We start from the raw sequence: 11,277 nt of genomic DNA, 5'->3' as shown, positions 1-11,277 counted from the left end.
AGCAGAAGCCAGATTGGATTTCTAAAAAAATAAAAATCGTACAAAAGACCACATTTACACCCTCCACACTCTAATAGATAAACAAGCAAACCAAAACAAAGGCAAAATCTACTCATGTTTTGTAGATTTCAAGAAAGCATTTGATTCAATTTGGCACAAAGGTCTTTTTTATAAACTAATAGAAAGTGGTATTGGAGGGAAAACAATTTTATTAAATCAATGTACACTAAAAACAAATGTGCGGTTAAAATTGGCAACAAGCAAACCGACTTCTTTTCCCAGGGACGGGGAGTGAAACAGGGCTGCCCAATAAGTCCAACACTATTTAACATCTACATTAATGAATTGGGGCAAAAACATTAGAAGAAATCGGCAGCACCTGGTATCACCCTACACAACACTAAAATCAAGTGTCTGCTGTCAGGACCCGGTTACGAACTCGGGAAAGGGAGGGAAACGAGGCACAGGTGCAAATAATAATCTGGAAACAGGGGAAAACAAAAAGGTCAAAAAAGCACAATGGGGGCATCTAGTGGCCAAAACCGGAACAATCCTTGCCAAATCCTGACAGTCTGCTATACGCAGATGACCTGGTGCTGCTGTCTCCCACTAAAGAGGGGTTACAGCAGCACCTAGATCATCTTCACAGGTTCTGTCAGACCTGGACTCTGACCGTTAAACCTAAAAAACAAACAAATATAATGATATTCCTAAAAAGGTCTGGAAATAAGGATGACAAATATAAATTCTATTTGGACTCAGTTCTATTAGAACACACCAAAAGCTACACATATCTAGGACTAAATATCAGAAACACAGGTAGCTTTCACATGGCGGTGAATGAGCTGAGAGACAAAGCAAGAAGAGCATTATATGCATTTAAAAGGAACATCAAAATAGAAATTCCAATTAGAATCTGGCTCAAACTTTTTCAATCAGTTATAGAACCAATTGCTCTACGGCAGTGAGGTATGGGGTCCAATCTCTAATAATGAATTTACCAAATGGGACAAATATCCAATCGAAATACCGCATGCAGAGTTTTGCAAGACTGTATTGCAAGTGCAAAGAAAAACTCCAAATAACGCACAAAGAGCAGAATTGGGCCAATACCCCCTCATTCGAATAGAAAAAAGAGCCATCAAATTTTACAACCACCTAAAAACATTCCATCACACAGCTCTACAATGCCAAGAGATGAAAAAAGAGAAGAGTCCCCTCAGCCAGCTGGTTCTGAGGCTCAGTTCACCAACCCAAACCAACCCCATAGAGCCTCAGGACTGCACTCAGAAAATCTGGCCCAACCAAATCATCACAAAACTAAAATAAAAATATGTCATCACCTATTGGAAAGACACCACAAAAAAATCAAAGTAAACTTCAATGCTATTTGGCTCTAAACAGACAGTACGGGAGGCAGACTATCTGACCACAGTGACTGATAGAAAACGGAGGAAAACATTGACTAGGTACAGACTCAGTGAGCACAGTCTGGGTATAGAGACCGGTTGTCACAGACAAACCTGGCTGCCCAGAGAGGACAGGCTGTGCTCACTCTGCTCCAGGGGAGAGGTAGAGACCGAGCTGCATTTCCTATTACACTGTGACAAATACTCAGACCTAAGAGAATATTTATTTCCCCAAATTATAATTCAATACAAAGAATTTGAAACTATAAAAGATTAAGAAAAAATCCAATATTTATTGGGCGAAAAGCCCAAATGTGCAGTTTTGGCAGCCAAATATGTGTCCTCCTGCCACAACCTAAGGGACAACCAGTGAAAAGTGCAAAGTAATGTTGATAATATTTCCCATCTTGTTTTGTTTTGTCTTTCATACAACGTCATGTGTCTTCTCAGTCATGTTGACACTGGTCCACTACCATTGCTTTAATGTATTGTTGTTCTCATTAATATTGTTGTTGTTGTTAATGGTAATCGCATGTCCACTACAACTGTTATTATTGCTGTTGGTCCCACCATTTATTTATATACAATATATATATATATATTTTATATATAAATATACATTTTTTTTCTTCTTTTTTTTCCGATATATATACTTTGACAATGTAAGTAATAATGAACTTGCCATGTCAATAAAGTCAATTGAATTGAATTGATATGGAGGGTGTTGATCCATCTGGAGAGACTACAGAAAGATAGGGAGGGTGTTGATCCATCTGGAGAGACTACAGAAAGATAGGGAGGGTGTTGATCCATCTGGAGAGACTACAGAAAGATAGGGAGGGTGTTGATCCATCTGGAGAGACTACAGAAAGATAGGGAGGGTGTTGATCCATCTGGAGAGACTACAGAAAGATAGGGAGGGTGTTGATCCATCTGGAGAGACTACAGAAAGATAGGGAGGGTGTTGATCCATCTGGAGAGACTACAGAAAGATAGGGGGGGTGTTGATCCATCTGATTGGTTTAAGAGACGTCTGGATACTGTGCATCAGGATTTTATGGCCTTTTACACAGATGGTTTTAAAGATGCAAGGACAGGACGTACTGGGTTAGTATTTGAAGTGCAGGAACGTGGGTTCGCAATCAGGAAACGTATTACAGATCATCTGGCTGTATATACGGCTGAGATGATGGCCATTCTGTTGACCTTGCAGTGGGTGAAGTCGAGCCAAACAGAGTAGTTATTTGCTCTGATTCATGTGCAGTGTTAATGAGTCTCCAGTCCTTTATATCACATAGCAGATAAGACCTGCTTTATGAGGTGCTACAAACCCATTGCAGGATTAGACAAATGGGTATACAGATAAGATTTACTTGGGTCCCAGTCCATGTGGGGGTGGAGGGGAATGAGACAGTTGATGTACTGGCTAAACAATCACTTAGTAGTGGGGATGTTGAGGTTGTGGTTTCAATGAGCAAGGCAGAGGCAAAAAGCCTGATATGGACAGTGATGGTGCTGAGATGGCAGGAGCAGTGGAATAGAGATTCTGAAGGTGGGCATTTATTTCAAGTACAGAGAGAAGTTGTGGAGGGGAGGACGGCAGGAAGAGACAGAAGAGAGGATGCTATTTTTACAAGATTAAGGATGGAACACAGCCAGTTGAATAGGTCCTTAAATGTGATAGGAAAGCATCCAACAGGAAAGTGCGAGTATTGCCAGGAAACCGAGACCGTGGAGCATGTACAGTATTGCCACAGTGTGGGGAAAGAGAGAGGCTGAGATCTAGTATGAGGGAGAAGGGGATACAGGAAACCCCACTGAAGAAGAAGCAGCAGCATGGTGTCCTTTCCTGTTTTTGGTGCTAGGCTGGGTCTAATTTCTTTGACTGCGTCTCCTGTCTCGGTCTTAAATCTCCATACTTGTTGTAGTAGTACACTAGTACACTTTCTCGCATGGATTTGAACTCTAGCCAATGCTTACTTCATTCATATATCCAGGAACCAATATCCAAAGTGGGTACTTAGAAAGACCAATTTCGTATGATATGCCTACATTTAAAATGCATATGAGGGGGTACTTTGGGGGCACCATGGGCAGAGCAAGATGTGATTGGGCCGACAATGACCAAAAAAGGTTGAGAACCACTGGACTAGGCAAGTATTAGATGGTACATTAACAATCCCGACAATGATCATCCATTAGCCAAGATTCCCAAAATATTCCTGTCCCATGCTTGTTGAAGCCAAAAGTTTAATCATCACCTGCCTCTAAAGGCATTGTAGACTACTAATGTCCATGCGAAGCACAACTTCCAACCCATAACGGTCTTTAGATTCTCTATAAGAAAATAATTGTGTAAGCAAAGTAACTCCACTAGTCATGCATTGATACAGTAGATTATTGTGTCCTATGTATCAGATCAGGTAAATGTAATTAATATTATATCTTAATTTAGAATAAATCAAACTGTTTTTCTTTAGATGCCATCTTTGAGAAGAAAAAGAGCCAGGCTGGTTTACAGAGACCTGACTAGAGGCGTGATAGTGCCGACAACTTGGATCGATGAGAAAGTTGCTCTGTTCACATAATTTAACCAGGATAGTCAACTCAGTAACAAGTGTTACTACTCTTTAGCGAGTACTGTGAGAACAGAGCCGGTTCCCTCTGCAGCAGAAGGTGTGCCCAGCTGCAGTGATGCACCTCTATCATAAAAGAAAAATGTTCTCACACCTGTGCTGTGAGAACATTGTTCACCAGTTGGAGTTATGGAAGGTAATGTATTTTATCTTATGTTAACAAACCTGTCAACTTCTGGCTTTAAACAATTGCTTCCCAGTCAAAAATGTTGATCATGTATAGGGCTGTGGCGCTCACGATATTTTGTCAGCCGGTGTTTATGAAGCAAATGGCTGTCGCTCTCATGGTAATTGACCGCTAATTAACAAACACATTTAGCATCTCCCAGCTTCCACAAGCCACTTATGCAGACCTTTGGAAAATCTACATTTTTTAAAGTATAATAAATGCATGTAATATAGCCTTCACCATCACAATAAATCCATGATTTATTTTTGGCAGGTCTAAAGAAGCATGACATAAAGAAAATGTATATTTCAGAAGAACAGAATAGCATACTCTGAGTTGTCCTCATGTTAGGTCCTGATGTGGCTATGCTGTGGGTTACACTAGTTCATTTAGCAGCCAAGATTTGCTTATAATTCCGTGGCATTATTTTATAGTATGAAGAATAGAATTGAATCGAATATAAATAATATTTTCTCCAAACGATTTGAGGGAGTGCGCGCATGCGGCTATTCTGTGTTGAGCGGTTAGGGATAGGTACTGCTATATGCTTAATGTAGAGTTATTAATAGAACTTTAGAAGTTGTGATACAAACGTTGGGCGATATGTTTCATGTTTAATACATTGTTAGGCTGCATGATGCAACTCTAATGATGATTTGAAAAAAGTTGCATGAAAGGCATGAAGACATCAGTGTCTCATTCACAATTTGACAACCACTTGATAATGCCTTGAATTTCAAGTCGGCATCCCCTTTGCGTCGCTGTAATGCACCCCCCCAAAAAAAAAACATGCCTTTTGCAGCCAGTGGCCGTTGTGCCCTTCTCCCTAAACATTTATATGCAATGAGCCTGACGCAACAGATCAGAATTTTTAGCTTAAAATGTTGGTAAACTATTAGGCTGTTTCTTCACATTAAAAGCGCAGCAATGCGCACACGGCAGTAGGCAATAAGCGCTAATGTTGCATTAGCGGAAAACACCATTATCAAAAGTGACCACAAATGCAATTATGCATAAATAAAGGTGCATTAATATGGTGAAAATTATCTTCCCCAAACTTGAAAGTCACGCGCTGCTTATGTATACCAGTTAGGCTCTACACCCCTTGTAAAGCGGATTAACGATTCTTAATTTTAATAAATTATTTGGACACTTTAGTCGTGATCCTAACCTTATCAGAACATATAGGCCTAAGGCTTAGGCTACAAGGATGTGTGCGTCTATGATTTGAGAAAGGCATTGTTTCTTATGCTGGGCATCATTCAAAAGTGATAATATATCATATATAGTGATAGGATAATATTGTCACCCATCAAGCTATTCTTGATTTAATCTTATCTTTACATATACTAAATAATATTTGTGTGAAATGTGTTTTTAGAATGGACCGTTATCATGCACATGTATCGAAATGGACAGTGGGGGGAAAAATGGATGTAATCTATGAATGGAATGGAGGACGCTTTTCCCGTGGTTCGTTGTCATGCCAGCCAGGTAGGCTATACTCTCGTTGTAAATATAAGCAATGTGCTTAACATTAGGAAAGTTGAGAAATAAATATAGTCGGCCTATAGAAAGCTGATGGGATCCTCCTCTTTTTAATAAAGGCCATCACTCTGTTTTCTCAAGCAATTGCCTATAGAAATTTTGTGCAACATGAACTCATGGGATCTCATTAAGTGTTTGATTTGATTTTTGATACATTTGCATAGATGTCAAAGTGATTAGAGGGACAATGGAGTGCTGAGTACCAGGCAGTTAGCAAGTTTGGTAGGATACTAATGACCAGCAGCATCAGAGCTTGGAGAAGCCTAATTACCGTGACTAAATGGTCACATGGAATTTGACTGCCTTCATGACTCGTGACCTCCGGTGTGGCGGTAATACAGTCACCGCAACACCCCTAATCATGTACATACAGTTCACTTTCTGGGTTGGCGCCCCCCCCTTGGGTTGTGCCGTGGCGGAGATCTTTGTGGGCTATACTCAGGCTTGTCTCAAGATGGTAAGTTGGTGGTTGAAGATATCCCTCTAGTAGTGTGGGGGCTGTGCTTTGGCAAAGTGGGTGGGGTTATATCCTTCCTGTTTGGCCCTGTCCGGGGGTGTCCTCGGATGGGGCCACAGTGTCTCCTGACCCCTCCTGTCTCAGCCTCCAGTATTTATGCTGCAGTAGTTTATGTGTCGGGGGGCTAGGGTCAGTTTGTTATATCTGGAGTACTTCTCCTGTCCTATTCGGTGTCCTGTGTGAATTTAAGTGTCCTCTCTCTAATTCTCTCTTTCTTTCTCTCTCTCGGAGGACCTGAGCCCTAGGACCATGCCTCAGGACTACCTGACATGATGACTCCTTGCTGTCCCCAGTCCACCTGGCCGTGCTGCTGCTCCAGTTTCAACTGTTCTGCCTTATTATTATTAGACCATACTGGTTATTTATGAACATTTGAACATCTTGGCCATGTTCTGTTATAATCTCCACCCGGCACAGCCAGAAGAGGACTGGCCACCCCACATAGCCTGGTTCCTCTCTAGGTTTCTTCCTAGGTTTTGGCCTTTCTAGGGAGTTTTTCCTAGCCACCGTGCTTCTACACCTGCATTGCTTGCTGTTTGGGGTTTTAGGCTGGGTTTCTGTACAGCACTTTGAGATATCAGCTGATGTACGAAGGGCTATATAAATAAATTTGATTTGATTTGACTTTCTATAAAAGTTACAGTTCCCTGCAGTGGTAAGGTAAATGTGACAAAATCTCTCGTGCCAAGCACAGAGTTGATTTGGAGTTTTCTAATAACTTGTGCAATGAAATATCCCCCTGATAGTGTAGTTTCTAATCTGCAGCTACTGTCGTCTGTTCTACAACAACTTTGTGTCTGCCTGTCTGTCTTAGTCAGGGCAGTTCAACCCATGTGTTCCTGTGGCCCTACGATGGGAGTGGAGGAGACAAGATGACCATGACTGTCACAGCCAGTACAACCGTATTCTGACTGTTACCATTAGAGGTAGGACTTATATTACATTTGGAAACTAAGACGTCTGTGTCCTTCACCATTTTGCAAAGAGTATCAGAGCATCAAGTGTAGCAGCACCATGCTCAGAGACAGTTTCTCCCTCAAGTCAAGTGTAGCAGCACTATGTTAAGAGACCGTTTCTCCCTCAAGTCATAAGACAAAGTATCAGAGCATCAAGTGTAGCAGCACCATGCTCAGAGAGTTTCTCCCTCAAGTCATAAGACAAAGTATCAGAGCATCAAGTGTAGCAGCACCATGCTCAGAGACAGTTTCTCCCTCAAGTCATAAGACAAAGTGTATCAGAGCATCAAGTGTAGCAGCACCATGTTCAGAGACCGTTTCTCCCTCAAGCCATAAGACAAAGTATCAGAGCATCAGTGTAGCAGCACCATGCTCAGAGAGTTTCTCCCTCAAGTCATAAGACAAAGTATCAGAGCATCAAGTGTAGCAGCACCATGCTCAGAGACAGTTTCTCCCTCAAGTCATAAGACAAAGTGTATCAGAGCATCAAGTGTAGCAGCACCATGCTCAGAGACAGTTTCTCCCTCAAGCCATAAGACAAAGTATCAGAGCATCAAGTGTAGCAGCACCATGCTCAGAGACAGTTTCTCCCTCAAGCCATAAGACAAAGTATCAGAGCATCAAGTGTAGCAGCACCATGCTCTTAGACAGTTTCTCCCTCAAGCCATAAGACAAAGTATCAGAGCATCAAGTGTAGCAGCACCATGCTCTTAGACAGTTTCTCCCTCAAGCCATAAGACAAAGTATCAGAGCATCAAGTGTATCAGCACCATGATCAGAGACCGTTTCTCCCTCAAGCCATAAGACAAAGTGTATCAGAGCATCAAGTGTAGCAGCACCATGCTCTTAGACAGTTTCTCCCTCAAGCCATAAGACTGTCGATGAAAACTGAACGGACTCTTTGCTGCTATGGCAACTACTGTACTTAATATACTGTAATCTACTTATTTCATTGTATTGTGCACACTATGCTGTATTCCTGCGCAAATTACAATTTTGATTTAATTTGATCTAGTTTAACATAACCCTGTTCACTCTGTAGTTTTGATGAAAATATGGAGTAATTTGGAAGTTCTTAGGAGACATGCATCTCACCAACATCAGATGTAATGTTTAGCAATGTAACGGAATGTCCTCATTTCTGGAAGAGCTCATGATGTCTGGCTGCAGTTTTGCAACGGTGAGCTAGAACCTGTCACTCTGATCCTCCACAGACTGGCCTGCCACCCCCCAGCTGTGAGCTGGAACCTGTCACTCTGATCCTCCACAGACTGGCCTGCCACTCCCCAAATGCCGCAAACAGAAATTTCAGTGGACCTCCTGCGCCAGTTTGCAGCCCCGCAGCTGGAGTGAGGAGTGTCTTTGAGGGGGATTACCTTTCCATAAATCCAATACATGCTGGAAGGTAGTTATTGTATTTTAGATTGGAAATCAAACCATATATGTAAGTGTTCTTTAATATGAGGAGTATTATTATTATTTTTTTCTATCTCCAGACAATTGAGCTCTACCGGAAACTCACGAATGAGTCATTTGAGGAGTTCTAACACTGGCAGTTTGAACGAGAGACTGTCAGGGATTTGGCGCCACTGACCTCAGATGGAACAAAGTGCCTTCTCGGTCCATAGGTATGTCACTGATAACAATGAATGGACAACTATAGAGTCTCATTAAGCTAGGATTCTTATTTTCATTCAGTGTTGTTCATCATTTATAAGGGTAAATATATCCAACCTCGGTTGTCTTTCTTAAATACGCTACTGTTCAAAAGTTTGGGGTCACTTAGAAATGTACTTGTTTTTTTAAAGAACACTTTTTGTCCATTAAAATAACATCAAATTGATCAGAAATACAGTGTAGACATTGTTAATGTTGTAAATGACTATTGTAGCTAGAAACGGCAGATTTTTTAATGGAATATCTACATAGGTGTACAGAGGCCCATTATCAGCAACCATCACTCCTGTGTTCCAATGGCACGTTGTGTCAGCTAATCCAGGTTTATCTTTTTAAAAGGCGAATTGATCATTAGAAAACCATTTTGCAATTATGAAAACTGTTGTGCTGGTTAAAGAAGCAATAAAACTGGCCTTCTTTAGACTAGTTTAGTATCTGGAGCATTAGCATTTGTGGGTTCGATTACAGGCTCAAAATGGCCAGAAACAAAGCACTTTCTTCTGAAACTCGTCAGTCTATTCTTGTTCTGAAATATGAAGGCTATTCCATGCGAGAAATTGCCAAGAAACTGAAAATATCGTACAACCCTGTGTACTACTCCCTTCACAGAACAGCGTAAACTGGCTCTAACCAGAATAGAGTGGGAGGCCCCAGTGCACAACTGAGCAAGAGGACAAGTACATTAGAGTGTCTAGTTTGGAAAACAGACGACTCATAAGTCCTCAACTGGCAGCTTCATTAAATAGTACCCTCAAAACACCAGTCTCAACGTCAACAGTGAAGAGGCGACTCCGTGATGCTGGCCTTCTAGGCAGAGTTTCTCTGTCCAGTGTCTGTTCTTTTGCCCATCTTAATGTTTTCTTTTTATTGGCCAGTCTGAGATATGGCTTTTTCTTTGCAACTCTGCCTAGAAGGCCAGCATCCCGGAGTTGCCTCTTCACTGTTGACTTGGAGACTGGTGTTTTACTTACAAGCCCTTAACCAACCATGCAGTTTTAAGAAAATACCCCCCAAAAAAGGTAAGAGGATAAGAATAACAAATAATTCAAGAGCAGCAGTAAATAACAATAGCGGGGATATATACAGGGGGTACCGGTACAGAGTCTATATCAGTGTGCGGGGTACCGGTGTCAAGGTAATTGAGGTAATAAGTTCTTAGTGACTATGCATAGATAATAATCGAGAGTAGCAGCGGTGTTCCAGAGGGGAGGGAAATGCAAATAGTCTGGGTAGCCATTTGACTAGATGTTCAGGAGTCTTATGGCTTAAGGGTAGAAGCTGTTTAGAAGCCTCTTGGACCTAGACTTGGCGCTCCGGTACCGCTTGCTGTGTGGTTGCAGAGAGAACAGTCTATGACTAGAGTGGCTGGAGTCTTTGACAAATTTTTGGGCCTTCCTCTGACACCGCCTGGTATAGAGGTCCTGGATGGCAGGAAGCTTGGACCCGGTGATGTACTGGGCCGTATGCACTACCCTCTGTAGTGCCTTATGGTCGGATGGCCGAGCAGTTGCCATACCAGGCAGTGATGCAACCAGTCAGGATGCTCCCGATGGTGCAGCTGTAGAACCTTTTAAGGATCTGAGGACCCATGCCAAATTGTTTGTCTCCTGAGGGGGAATAGGTTTTGTCGTGCCCTCTTAACGGCTGTCTTGGTGTGCTTGGACCTTGTTAGTTTGTTGGTGATCTGGACGCCAAGGAACTTGAAGCTCTCAACCTGCTCCACTACAGCCTCGTCGACGAGAATGGGGGCGTGCTCGGTCCTCCTTCTCCTTTATTCCACAATCATCTCCTTGGTCTTGATCACGTTGAGGGAGAGGTTGTTGGCTTTGCACTACACGGCCAGGTCTCTGACCTCCTCCCTATTGGCAGTCTCATCGTTGTTGGTGATCAGACCTTCCACTGTTGTATCATCAGCAAACTTAATGATGGTGTAGGAGTCGTGCCTGGCCTTGCAGTCATGAGTGAACAGGGAGTACAGAAGGGGACTGACCACGCACCCCTGAGGGGCACCTGTGTTGAGGATCAGCATGGTGGATGTGTTGTTACCTACCCTCACCACCTGGGAGTGGCCCTTCAGGAAGTCCAGGATCCAGTTGCAGAGGGAGGTGTTTAGTCCCAGTGTCCTTAGCTTAGCGATTAGCTTTGAGGGCACTATGGTGTTGAACGCTGAGCTGTAGTCAGTGAATAGCATTCTCACAGAGGTGTTCCTTTTGACCAGGTGTGAAAGGGCAATGCGGAGTGCAATAGAGATAGCATCATCTGTGGATCATCTGTTGAGGGGTATGCAAATTATGGTGGGTCTAGGGTTTCTGGGAAAATGGTGTTGATGTGAGCCATGACCAGCCTTTCAAAGCCCTTCATGGCT

General features: G+C 42.4%; 1 long non-coding RNA gene across 1 annotated transcript; it reads left to right on the top strand.

Moving 5' to 3' along the window:
- Positions 1-6,838: 6,838 nt before the first annotated feature.
- Positions 6,839-8,858, top strand: LOC121840742. The gene is made up of 3 exons (XR_006079874.1): positions 6,839-7,205; positions 8,450-8,640; positions 8,732-8,858. It is a non-coding gene; the product is annotated as an uncharacterized LOC121840742 (long non-coding RNA).
- The last annotated feature ends 2,419 nt before the right edge of the window (positions 8,859-11,277 follow it).

Source organism: Oncorhynchus tshawytscha, linkage group LG25 (assembly GCF_018296145.1).
Source record: "Oncorhynchus tshawytscha isolate Ot180627B linkage group LG25, Otsh_v2.0, whole genome shotgun sequence".
NCBI classification, from domain to species: domain Eukaryota; kingdom Metazoa; phylum Chordata; class Actinopteri; order Salmoniformes; family Salmonidae; genus Oncorhynchus; species Oncorhynchus tshawytscha.
This window is presented reverse-complemented; position numbering and strand designations above follow the sequence as displayed.